The 13,500-nt window shown below is 38.4% G+C and overlaps 1 protein-coding gene and 1 long non-coding RNA gene across 2 annotated transcripts in view; both read left to right on the top strand.

Moving 5' to 3' along the window:
* The window catches only part of LOC112572306 (chymotrypsin-like protease CTRL-1), a 182,220-nt gene that overhangs the window by 166,866 nt on the left and 1,854 nt on the right, over positions 1–13,500 (top strand). The gene's annotated exons all lie outside the window — the stretch shown is intronic.
* LOC112572312 lies at positions 12,089–13,100 on the top strand. The gene is made up of 3 exons (XR_003100969.1): positions 12,089–12,229; positions 12,505–12,678; positions 12,978–13,100. It is a non-coding gene; the product is annotated as an uncharacterized LOC112572312 (long non-coding RNA).

Here is a 13,500-nt window from a genome sequence, read left to right as displayed (position 1 = left end):
AAGACGAGATGGAAGTCAACTGTTCCTCATCCCCGCCCTTCCCCACATTGCAGGAAGATAACATGTGTAACGAGTTGAGAACACCACACAACCCTCCAGACATTTCTGCAAGATTCGTAATGATACCCCTCCGGTCACAGCCTGTGCCTGTCGTGCGCATGCGCAGTGACCAGCCAAGGACCCATAGCAGGCGTCCGTTCCTGCAAGGGAACACCGTTCTGTCGCTATTAGTCACTCATCAGTCAGTTTCCTGATGCGAAAATTAGGAAACGAATTCTGTAAGAACTCTAGTTTCGTGCAAACGGAAGGGAAGAGAGGAAGGAGTAACGAAAGAACGGAGAGATTAATTTAAACTGAAAAACGATCATCTTTATTAACTTGTCCACCCAACCCATTACACTTAAAAGAAGGTCCATCATTGTCATGGCTATTATCTCGCTACAGAACAAACCGTTAGCGCACAACTTTAAAATGTTTAATTACGAGGTGGAGAAAGCGGCTTAAAAACGACATAACACTGTGGATTCGACATCGTACTCTCGAGGCATTAGCGCTACACAGTTGCAGAAAACCCAGAGACAAAGACAGAAGAGAATTCATTGAAAGCCGAGGCCTTAGAGCAACTAGAAAGTTGCAAGTCAAACAAAAAAATTATTTTTAGAAGGAAAATGGAGAAGCAAAGACAAACAAAACATCATCGCATGCCTTTAGGAGCAAAGGGCAATCGACAATCTCATCAGCAAAGGACGAAGAGGACAGTGAACAAAAAACGACTGACATAGATGAGAGGCTTAAACTTTCAACAACAGCGATCAAGAAAAGAGGAGGTTAACAAGATTCGAAAATTAAATATTGAGAAACACTTGTATACAAAAGCTGGTTCTTAAAGGAAGAAGAAAAAGGAAAATAGTAAGAAACAACGAAGAAGAATGAAAAACTGAACAAAAGTAAAATGTCAATTATCAATCCTTCTCTTCCTGTTAATTTTTTTGCGTTGGTGTGTGAACACCAAAGAAACACTATTGTGAGTAGCTTGATAATCCTCCAGGAAATTCAGAAATTTGAATTTTCTAAAACCTGACAACTATTAAATGTAACATCCTCGTTACCATAAAGTAAAGAAATATACCAGACACAAGTGCTGCAAGTAACTCTAAATAATTTCTTAATTTAAAAGCTAAACGGGAATAATAAAAAATCTCATATCCCACACACACACGCATGTATTACGAAGAAAACCCAAAGTCTTTTCCGCTTGTTCTTCAAATGATCGACATCCGACAGCGCAAGAGAAAATTAACATTCCTGAAATCATCAAAGCCTGAGATCTAAGAAAAGTTGCCCCATGTCTAACGCTAAAAATAAACTTTCTTGGCCATTTCAGGCCCCAAAGAAATGCCGCAACAAAAATTAATCCCACAAAATTACGCAGTGAAAAACGAGAAACTGATAAACTAGAACGAAAAACTCTCCTCTCTCTTACCATGATGAGCAGTGGAACAAACACCCACCAAAATACTCCTCTTCCCCCCAAAAAAGTGAAAAGCAATTTACTAGACGCTCGTAAATTAAATTATGAATCCGCGAAATTTTATCTCTTTTGAAGAAGTCAGCAACATAGATACTTCAACACCTTTCCTTCTTCCTTCCTTTTTGTTCACAAGTGTGTGGGTTCAGATACAGCATTACAAAAGAGACACACGTGTTCAAGTAACAAATAATTTGTTTATTCATTATTAACAAAAGCTGAAAATGGATGTGTATACAATGTAAATTACAGTCTGCTAAAAATCAAGACAAAATAAACGAAATAAACAAATTATGCATCATCAATTGATAATTATATCAACGAGGAACAGACAAAAGAAGCAGAAATATAACATACCACATTATAAACAAACAACGCAACTAAAGACAAAAAATGTAGTTGAAAGAAATCTCCTTCTACTTCCGTGCGTCAAGATGAAAAGCAGCAAGTTCTAAAAGCTTTTGTTCGATAAAGTGTAGTATAAGTATTCTCAAGGAAAACATTTTTTAAAGGTAACCGACAAGATTTGTCCGCCTCCAGCCAGAAACTCAATAAACACCGTGTAAGCAAAAACTGAGAGTTTCTGTTTGCCTAAAAGTGTATTTTAATATCATGATTGCAGACCTGAGATGAAAAATTTTATATTTTTGGGAATATCTGTCACTTTTATTTTTTGCCGGGAGAATAAGGAAAAAAATATTAGAACTGAAACCTGATTGAATGAAAATTTCTTTCCAGTCAAGAATCCGTGAAAATATAAACTTCCTAAAACTGATTGATTTTATTATGTATTGTATACGAAAGCCTTTCTCTTTTTAAAAACTTTCTTGTGATGGCTAGGTGGTAAATACTCTTATTCTAATATTACCAACCCGAAGAACAGAAGAAGGGAAGGGTTGAAGAGAGAAGATTTGATGCCAAGACCAAGCAGACATTCATATAGTTTTCTTTATGTTGAAACTCTGACCTTTTTACGATGCGACAATCAACCTTGACCCAAGCGAGCCTTTTCTCTATTTTGCGAAACAAAGTATACCTTAGTCCTGATCCTAATGAAACCGACTAAACCTAGATAACATTTGTGTCTAACACATTTGTCGAGTTTACACACAGCACGCAAAACAACAAACAAAAAAAACAAACAAAACAAACAAAAAACAACAAACAAACACACCACATTCCACCAACAATAGCACTCAGTCCAACTACCATAGTTAATGAACCAGTAACTACAATCAAAGGAACAACACGTTCACGGTGCGCATGCTCCACATCGTGGAAGCATCTGGCGGACGCAACACAACTCGCCGCACGCCGCAGCCACGTCATCACCAGCAGCAACATGCACAGAGAAGCAGACGACTAAGGGAAGAGGGGAACAAGCGACTCACACGCGTTGCGTCACGCATTCACACTTCGTCTGCGCTTCCGTCCCCAGTCACAGTATTGCTACGACGGTTACATCAAGCCTCATCCTTCTTATATACAAAGGTTCTACTGCGCTCAACAACTCAAGCTTTGCTTTATAAAGTGAATAGAAACGTTGATACACTTAGTCAATATTACATCTGACAACAAGACAATCTTGAGGAAAATAAAGGAATTCATCCTTACATAAGACGACGGAAAAATCAGAAACCGTATTAGAGACTCTTTGTGTCTGTACAAGGTTGACAGAGGAAAACCAAAAGAAAATTTCCAGGAGGAAGCCAGTCCAGACTCCGAACCCAGCCATGCAAGACCCAAGTCGCTATTGTTGCTTTCTTCTGTGTTTATCAATTTCTCTCTGACTCCGTCACAGGTGAGCAACGATGTCTGCTGTGTTTCGCATGACATTTGGTCAGAGTTTAAATCCTGTCTTTCCTTTATTCTATAATTCCTTTCTTGATGCCAGTCATACTTATGAAACGTTGAAGTTCCACGACTTGTAGCAACAGCGGGACGATGAGTAACAAGGACTACAATCTAAACTGAGATGTAAATCTTGCACCAGACACATAGAACAAAACCTCTAGAGAATAGTTTCATTAAATTTTCCAAAAGAAATATCATATTTTTTATATATTTCAAATTTTATAGCCACTCAAGAAATAAAACATTTAAATACAAATTTAAATATAAATACAGTAACAGTCTAGTTTCGAATGAAAGCAGTAAAAACAAAGAATAAATGTCATTGTACTTTGGAAAAGGATTAGTGCATGTCTCCCTTTTTTAATTAAAATGTATGGGCAGAAGAAAGTGTAAAGGATCCCATAGTTTTTTTCTTTCAAAAACGTGCCCATAGTTATTTTCTGTAAAAAGTGTTAGCATCCACGAACACCCCCCTGTTTACATAATTTGATTCTGACAACACTCAGTCCCTCGTAAGACGTATTAGTGAAGTAACTAAGTCAGAAAGATGGCGAACTATGATTAACATGGACCTGGACACACACATACCAAGGAGAACAAGGAGATTATGACTGTCTGTCTGTCTGTCCGTCCCTCCGTCCATCCGTACGTCCGTCCGTACGTCCGACTGAGTCTAGGAACATTCTCACATTTCTCTTCACACAAAGATTCTGTATAATATATATCTATATGCACTATATTTTACACTATACACTATAGATTCTACATAGTGACATCTCGATGATCTTATTATGTTCAACAGTGTTACAGTTGTTGATACCTACTATTATTTTCTTAAATAAACACTCAAAGGAAAGACAATTTCAGCTTCTCATAATTATTTATTGTTTCAGGGCAACCTCCACTATTTTCAGACGAAGAGTTGTGAGATATAGTAGTCTTGATTAACTTAACTTGCTTTATCTGAGCAAAGTTTAAAACATTTTAAAAACAGCTAATAGCAGTTACTATGATTACACCACGTTTCATTCCAAATGCGAGCAAATAAACATGCAAACAAGAATCCACAAACGCGAGCAGTACGTGCATTACAGCCTTAACATTCGAACTACAAAATGTTATTTCCCCTCTAAACACACCATCCAATACGTAGAATGGGTTCCCGCACAAAAAATAATAACAGACTTCATGTAACTGTATTGACAGAATCATGATACCAACCATGTAAAGGTCGTCACAATCATTCCTCATCCTTCCCCTTTCCCCCTTTCCCCTTCCCCCACCGAGTCCTGCATTCTGCATACGTGCTTATTCCCCTAATCTCACCTGACTCGGTATCACATCATCAACCACCCGGTGGGTTAGCAAATCGAGGAGCTCGGTAGTTCATGTGCAGCCCTGACAACCACGCAATTTGGAGCAGTGAAGCAGAATAACCAGAAAAATAGATTATTTGATTATAAAAACTCATTTAGTATTTTTCTCTTAAACCCGTTCAATATCTTTTATCACTCGCTGATAATTATATCGATAACTGATAATAAAATGTTTTCAGGTTTATGTGTTTACAGAAAATAGTAAATAAAGCAGTTGGAATGTGGAAGTAGAAAACATGTGCAACATAATTGGATCGATTTCTTTCCCAAAATTTCTGTTGTAGTTTTTTTTTTTTTAGCTTAGGGTGCTACCTATACGATTGCAATGAAGAAAGAAATGCTAAAGTGAGCAGATGATCCTAGAATCAGAACAAATTGAAGCTGCCGCCCTTGCACCGAACCCCTGAATCCCTTAATCCCGCCCTCTAAATCCCAATCCAATCCCTACTGGAATGGTGTGGACGCTGGACGATGCGGGCTCCTGAGATCGCACTCCTTGAACCCGCCCATCTACCATAATATTCCACAGACATAAACTGCTCAGTGATGGAATAATGTAAAAACAAGCTGAGAAATGAGCAAGGGAGACGAATTGGTGTTAAGTCAGTAATCGTCTCCTGTTTCTAACTGCCTTATCTTCCCCAACCTCCAGCGGTCACACACTCATCTAACGACTGTTTTTTTTTTTATTTATTTTTCACCCCCCCCCCCCCCTGTTTTTTTTTCTTTTTTTTTTTTCTTTTTTTTTTTTTTCTTTTTTTTGTTTTTGCTTTTTTTTTTTTTTTCTTTTTTTTTGCAGTTTCTTTTTTCTCTTTTTTTTTTGCTTTTTTTTTCCGCAGTCTCCTGCGTCTCAAGATATCAACCGGATACAGGGGCGCCTCCAGTCTTGGATGTGATGCGTTGCTCTAACCTGTCCGGCATCCTCAGTCCATATCATTGACAGAATATCATTATCGTTAGCTCAGATTCATATAAACCCATAAATGTCACAATAAAACAAAATAAACAATCAACAGGAACAGGATTTCCACTTAAGACTTTATAGAGGAGAAAACATCCAAACATTCACCGATATACAAGGCATGAAAATTTCGAGCTGATTTCTGTATGAAACTTTGTATAGACGAATAATAATACATGTGTAGAGAAATTCTCAAAATTCGAAAATTCCTGCAGCATATCTTCTGAAGGACAAACATTTCAGGAACATAACATAAAAGCAAGTAATAAACATTATTACACAGTTTCTCAGATGATTTTATAGCTCAGGACATCAACAATGTCCACGTGACTCATCTGTCAGGTCTCACCGTGACATTTGCACCAAGTTCTCCATTTTCTAGCTCTGGCAGTAAAACGCCAATGTCCGGTCAGACCGGAACCAGGGGAAGCACTGTAAACACATTCCAAAACTAAGTAAATTATTTGATAACTGAGAAAGTGTTTAGGAACTGCCCCGCCTGCAAATGTTTCTCTCCCTTAATACAAGGACCAGACACGAACTGAGGAGCGAGGCTTTCATCAAGTCGTCGTCGTCGCACGCCAGGTTTGATGTGCATGTCGTTGCTGTTAGAAACGCCGATCTCTGGGCCTCATTTCATCCCCAACTTCATTCTGCAGAGTTATGTCCTTCTCATGTCATCTTGTTTTCTGAACTATGACATGTCTGCTTCCAGCAAGCAATTACCGTTAGACGTCGTCGATCTTTGTAATGTTGATTTGCACTTCTATTTTATGTTGGATTCGCCTCTTTATTGCGTTTTACCCTTTTTTCATTGATTTATATCCTTCTTTTAACTTTTTGTACTTCTTGTTCTTTTTTCAATGAGATCAATGTAATAACATTCTCATTGAAATGTTTTTTCTATAACTTACAAAAAGAAATGCCAGCATCAGCAATGACACGATGATGCGATGATGTATAGTGAAATACGAATGAAGATTAATAACAGAAATCATGGAATTCGTAATGTTAGCTTGATTGCAACGACAGACGCATATAAAAAAGAAGCAATGAAAACTTACTTACATAGATAAAGAGGAAGAAAGAAGGAGAGAAGGAATGAATAAGGATAAGTAGACTGGCTCGCCACAGATGCTCGTGCACTGCGCCATTTGCTGAAATGACTCACTGACCCAAAATACAGACTGCGAACTATTTTTAAAGCTGAGCTTGGATGGTAATGAGACATCCTTACATCACTGAAGCTGCATTTGCTCTAATCAGAATATGTAGGAGGCCATTAAATTAAAAAAACCCTCAAACCTTAGAGATATGTGGTTATCTAATCTACCTAATCCACGTGGACCATTTCTTACCATTCCTCCATCTGTAGAACAGAATACAAAGAATGTAATCACACGTGTGCTGCTTGTTGGTTTTAATACATTTGTCTTTTTTGGATCTCTCCTCTTTCTTTTTTGTGCTCTCCGATAATGACGCATTTCCTCAAATTTCTGTAAAAAAATCTTGGTATAACACACACCTAGAGAGTGTCCATATCGTATTTATGTTTATAACTTTAGCTAAATTGTAATAGTTTTCAGTTCATTTATAGGTGTTAGTATTGAGTTCTTTCGTGCTTATTAGATTGGCACTCGCCTCACAATCGCCACAAGACTAAGAAACTAATTCTGCTCAGATAACGGACAGCTCTACGGTTACCTGTTTAGTTTCACAAGGAATTGGGTCGCTCAGTTTATTGCTTTTTGCCGCCAGTTCGAGTTTTTGTTTTTTCATCCTGTCTACCTTCTTCTCAGTTCAGGAAAGACAATGAAGATTAGTTTGAGACAAAGAGCAGTTAGTTCTGTAAGAAAGTTTCTTAACAATCTCCTGGTTGCTAATTGTCTGAATATGTCTGCCAGTCTTTTTTTTCTCTTGTTTGAATGCAGTTTCGTTTAATTTGTAAGTTTTTTACCTTTTTCATTAAAAGGAGTGAATTTCTTGGCAAAACCAAATTTAGACTGCTATACACGCCACTTTATGATTCATATTAAAATAATTATTGCAATAACAGCAGGAGTGACAAAGAAAATCTATTTCTAAGAGTATGGTTATACAATGTGTAACAATATACAACATAACTCACTGACATGTTCTGTAACACTTCCTGTCTCATCTTTATTCTACGCAGACTTATTAGTTCATATTTTAGTATTTAATTCTTGTTCTAGTCCATTACTATATCCTTATAGCATTCACTCTGGTCTTCCCTAGGTTCATTAAATGTCAAATTAGCAACAAGTTTATTTTTCTTAAACGATAAAAAATAAATTATTAATATAATATTAGGACTAAATATTTTCTAAACCTCGGTATCTTATTGTATATTTCACTTTACAATATGTGGTTGAAATATTTAAATATATATATATTCGACATAGATTTCTAGAGTTAAACTTGATACCTCTGAATATTCTTGCTGGGATAAAAGTATGATCTCGGTCTTAAGCAATGATATTGAGTTTTTCTCACAAGTGTTTTCCTGTCTATCCAATTCTAAAAATCTTACAATTTATTATAAAATTTAGCGATTTTTCTAAAGCTTTATTGCTGAGAAGTAAGTAAAATATAATTGTGTTCTGAGCGAATATCAGCGAAAGGTCACACTCGTAAGACTTTTTAAAAAATATTTTTATATCAGACACTTCAAACAGTGGTTGCTCATAAGCTTGAAGAAAAGATCTTGTCATTTTAGAGAAAAAATATCGCATTTATTATCGGTCAAGACAAATATAGACATTGAAGTACAAGCAAACAGGTTCTGAGGTCCAGAAATAGTCTGAGATCCCTGAGACGAGTTTGTGTCGGTCCTCGCCTAATTCTGGGCTCACGTTGATAACAGTTCTTAAAACTGCAAACAAACAATTTACCTCTTGTCCCTTGGCAGTCGTGTGGTTCCGCCAACGATTCAGTTATCAGGAGCCTGGCGAGGAGGATGACCCGGCACGTGCGAGGGTCTGACCTGTGTCATCACGCATGCGCGGCGATATACTCGGGACTGATAACGATGCTCGAAACGCCCCGACATCCTTTTAGTTATTGAATTAACGTCTTGCAGCCTGATAATACTTGGAGGTACGGGTGTTTTTTTATAAGTTTTGACCTAAAATATATTGCCATTGGTGCTAAATGTGTTATTTACTGAGTCGCTAAAAGGTTTGTTTTTGTTGTTCGATTTTCACGTAACATCCTGGCACTTGAATGGCAGTTATGACAGGAAAGAAGCTGGTATAGAGGGTCAAATGGTTGACAATATTATGTATATCTCTATCATCTGCTCCTAAAAAATTCTCTCTTGCTGTTTATATATTTGTGGTCTGCGCTCAGCCATCCAAGCAGAAAGAAAATTTAGTATTTCAAACAGCGTAGCTAATCTTCATCCCGGGAAGTTAGAATTTGGGTTATGATTTACATTAGGTTGTTATTTTGGACAGAATGACTGAGCAGAAAAAAACGATCACGATCAAGAGTCATTAAGCTGAGACCTCAATCAGCTGTTTACGCATGCGTAGAAAACGCCGGTCGGTAAATAAAAATGTCAAACCAGATCGAGCTTCGAATCAGAGACTTTAGTTGGAAGAGCAGTAACCGAGACTGTCAGCCTTTGTATGAACTGCAAAAAGTCTGCGGGGCTGGAGGTCAATGCTTCATTACCTTCTGTGTTGCGACTACACCGTTGATTGCATGCTCACATTGATTGAATTCTTGTCCTTTCAAAGGTCAGCAGATAATCAGAGACAAAAAAAAAAAAAAAAAAAAAAAATGCGCGGAGCCTGCATCCATATATAACAGTGTTAACCGGGAATGAATTCTGCAGAGGATGCCGCTGCACGCGAGTTGTTGGTGGTGTTGATAGTGATGCTGCACGAGAACCTGACGACCACAGTGAATGGTGGAACATTGCTGACATCCCACGGGTGAGCTTAATTCACTCAACATGTACCCGAGAAGCTTCGTAAAATCAAGGGACCGATCAAAGGACCAGCTCACATCATTGATTACATTATGAAATGCTATCAACGTCCCACGCTGAGGTCAACTTTGTAAGGTCACGAGAAAGGTCATGATCAACAGAGATCAGTGAAGATGAAAAAGAAGAAGGCAAGAAGATATATGCGACATGGTGCTAGGCGTATTTCAAACTTAAAACTAAGGCAAAAATATCAACTTAAGATTTTGTAATGAATAGTAGCTAATTATAAAATCTTATCGAACACGTTCCAACTAGGAACTTAAGTATTAATATGTTGTATCACTCTCGTCGAAAGAGTAGCGGGTGGAAGTCATGGCAATAGATGTCGTCTGCTCGAAACACACAGTGAAGGAGGTAAAAAGTTCCAGTAAAAAAACTATTATGCATATTTTTGTCTTGCTGGTTATCAAACAGTAGAGCAAACTCAAGCCCTCTTGTCAGTCAGAGCTCACTTGGTTACCAGGTAGTTGGGAGGAGGAATTACAAGTCGCCGCCACCCGATCTGTGTACACGTGTGAGCAAACTGTTTAAACAGAAAGTTTGTCAGTCTGCTCACCTCAGAATTCACTGCCCGCGAGCAGTGTTGGGCATAGAAGCTAAATGAATGACCAGGAAAGACTGACTGACTGACGGTCATAGGAGATGAGAAAAGACGAAAAAGACGTTAGAAGAAATAATCTATGAATGAGTGAGAGATAGAGAGAGTGGTGGAGAGAAATACTTCTCATGAAGACTGTGAGAAAAAATGTCATGATGTACATCAGTTTTACAGTATGATTATTTAGTTTATTAATGCTACAAAATACTTTATGAAAATGAAATCATGCTCAACGCATGCCCCTGACATCTAGAGATTACCAGGTGTGATAAGCCTCCACCCCTTTTGTGAAGATTCCTTCTGGAAGACGACAACTGCAAAAACACTGGCTTCAAAATTGTATAGATCCACCCCACCCCACCTCACCCCAACCCACCCCGCCCACCCCTACCCCGCCTACTTCTACCCCGCTCCGCCACACCCCGCCTACCCCTTCCCCGTTTCTCAAAGCCATGGCGCCGAGTGCAGCGAACTGAAGCTTTCATTTTGTCGTCTGCCGAGCAAAGCGATGCTTGAATTTCGAAGTGCTGTCCTTTATTGTTTGTCATTTCGCCCAGAAGCATCATAACCCAGATTACTGATGTCTTTAGAAGCGCCCGCCATCTTTTTTTGTGAGCTTTCGCCGACAAATGTTGCTTTGATCTTAGTTGCAGCATCTGTAGGAAAGTGTGTTTTTTTTCTAAGAAGCTGTTCAGTCTCATAATAGTTTTGCTGGTAAAGCAAGATTAATAACCTGTATCTAGACAATTCTGCGATCGTAAGGGCCATCCCATGCAGATGAATGCAGCCAATTATTCCAGGAGATGGCACTCCTATGTTCTCCAAGGTGGAATTCAGTCCCATTCAATTTGCATTCGATGTTGGTTTTTGTCGCCGCAGTTTCATTTCACCTCCGAGTTTTTTTTCCTCAAGTCTTTAGAAGTTTGTTTTTAGACGATCCTCAAATAGATAATAGCGAAATCTCTTTGAAAAACTAGGACAAGCTATAATTTGGAAGATAATAGTATTTTCTGGTGTAACGATTGCTTCTGAGGACACTGTTGCCCGTGGGAATGACGGTCTGAAAAAAGGAAAAAAAAAGTTTAGAAAACATTCATCGTGGTTGAGCCTGGTGGTGAAGCTGTATTTTGAGATGGCGAACAGATTTCTTTGGACTTATAAATTAACATAACCCGTCTAACTGCAGCCTCTTACTTATCAACATTAGGCTTCCTTGGATTTCGAAAATTAGTTTGTCTTCAGACGAGATGTTTGCTAGTTTACGTTCTACCGTGATTTTGACTTATGTGAGCACACAAGATATTTTGCCAAAGTTTTAAACCTGCTTTTGAGTTGTATGTACAGGTACCCGACGAAGTAGAAGTAGGAGAGTTTAAACTGGGGTCTATTGGAATTCGAACTGTGCAAAAATACTATTCCGAGGAATAGCTGAGAATATCTAAAGAATAAAACTGAATATTGTCTCATCACTATCAACATCGCAACTTCTGTTTACTATTGTTTACTTTGTTCTTATTGTTAATCACTATTTAAGACTAAAGGAAGGAGACTTATTAAGCTGTACGGAAATATTTAAATATTTTTATCTGCTGTACTAATCTCAAAATAATAATAATAATCCAACATCGCTTCAGTATACGATCAGTCACTTTAATTACTATCGAAACACAGAAGCTATGAATTTTTTTATCACTTTAAAAGTAGCTGTGGACTGACTGACCATTTGCTACATGTTGAGTCTGTATTTTGTGTTGACCAGTGCGGGTCATCGCAACCTTGAACCTGTGCCGCCATTTTGGGGGCGCGTGCGGTGCTGGGTGTGAGCGGTACATCGTTCATAAATGGAGGCTCCCTCTGTGTGCCAACAGCAACCACAAGTGCTGCATACCTGACACAGGTAAGGAAAGTAAAGACATTACACACATGTGAACCATTCGATTGGTCTTTAACTGACATCCCTTCAATAATGAATGAATATCAGTGTCTCGCTTATTAAACTCAAAATTTAAAATGCACTTAAAGAAATGAATGGTTATTATTATTAAAATTATATTCCATAACAGAAAGAAAAAGAAAAGAAGAAAGAAACAAATTAGAAAATATTTCATTAAATAAAGCAGATGTCCACAATCATTAAAGCCATTGATGTTGTTTGCCGTTGGTGTTGCCTAGCGTATAGCGGTGCACCCATCAACACTGAAGCAACCACCACGACAACAGAGACGACTCCAGAAACAACAACACCACCGGTTACAGTGTCAACAACCACAGCAGGACAAGGATCAACATCGTGGGTAGAATATCCATCCGACAATGGAGAAGCAGCCAGCAGCGCAGCATCTTTGGGTAAATCATCTCAATAATTAAAACATAATTATCACAATTAACAACTAATATATGCAATTAGATGTACAGGCACTGCTAATGAAAGCTCACTTGATTTGAGAATTATGTAGACACATTTTTTTAGTTAGTCTAATTATTAGTGCATGCACATGAATGTCGATGTTTACCTAAAGGTGGAGGTCAGGGTACAGACGTATACACAATGCTTATTACAAAACTACTGTGGACGCAAATATTACTGTTAGTATTACCCATCTTTCTTTTCCTTTGTTCTTTTGTTTATCTTTCTTTCTTACTAGACGAGTGTGGTTCCATGAACCGGACTCGCCGGAGGAAGAGGATAGTGGGAGGAAGTGTCTCCCCACCCGGTGCCTGGCCCTGGCTCCTGGCTCTCAGGTCCCTGATAGGGGCTCACGCGTGCTCGGGGCTCTCATTGCCCAGCGCTGGGTGGTGACCGCTGCTCACTGCTTAAACAGTGAGTCAACAGGCTGAGCTAATCTGTACACATAAACAAACACAAGCTCAGTCTTTTTCTTAGGACAGACAAGCGACATGGCTTGGCTTAGCAGTGCGCGACCTTTTAGAAAGGGAGACAACCTGTGCGTAACCATATCATTAGGTGGATTGTCGCCCTTAATTTTCGATAGATTAGATAAGGTTTCAAGAACTGAGAAGAATTTTTTTTAAAAAAAAAAAGAAAAAAAAGAAGTAACATAAATGTTTCTAGATAGCAGAATTCGAAACTTTTTTTTCTTGTTCGTTACCATGAACTTAGAGTGAGTGAGCACGGAGAAAAGGCGAGAGAAATAAAGAGGAAAAGAG

This window comes from Pomacea canaliculata, linkage group LG9 (genome assembly GCF_003073045.1).
Source record: "Pomacea canaliculata isolate SZHN2017 linkage group LG9, ASM307304v1, whole genome shotgun sequence".
NCBI lineage: Eukaryota > Metazoa > Mollusca > Gastropoda > Architaenioglossa > Ampullariidae > Pomacea > Pomacea canaliculata.
This window is presented reverse-complemented; position numbering and strand designations above follow the sequence as displayed.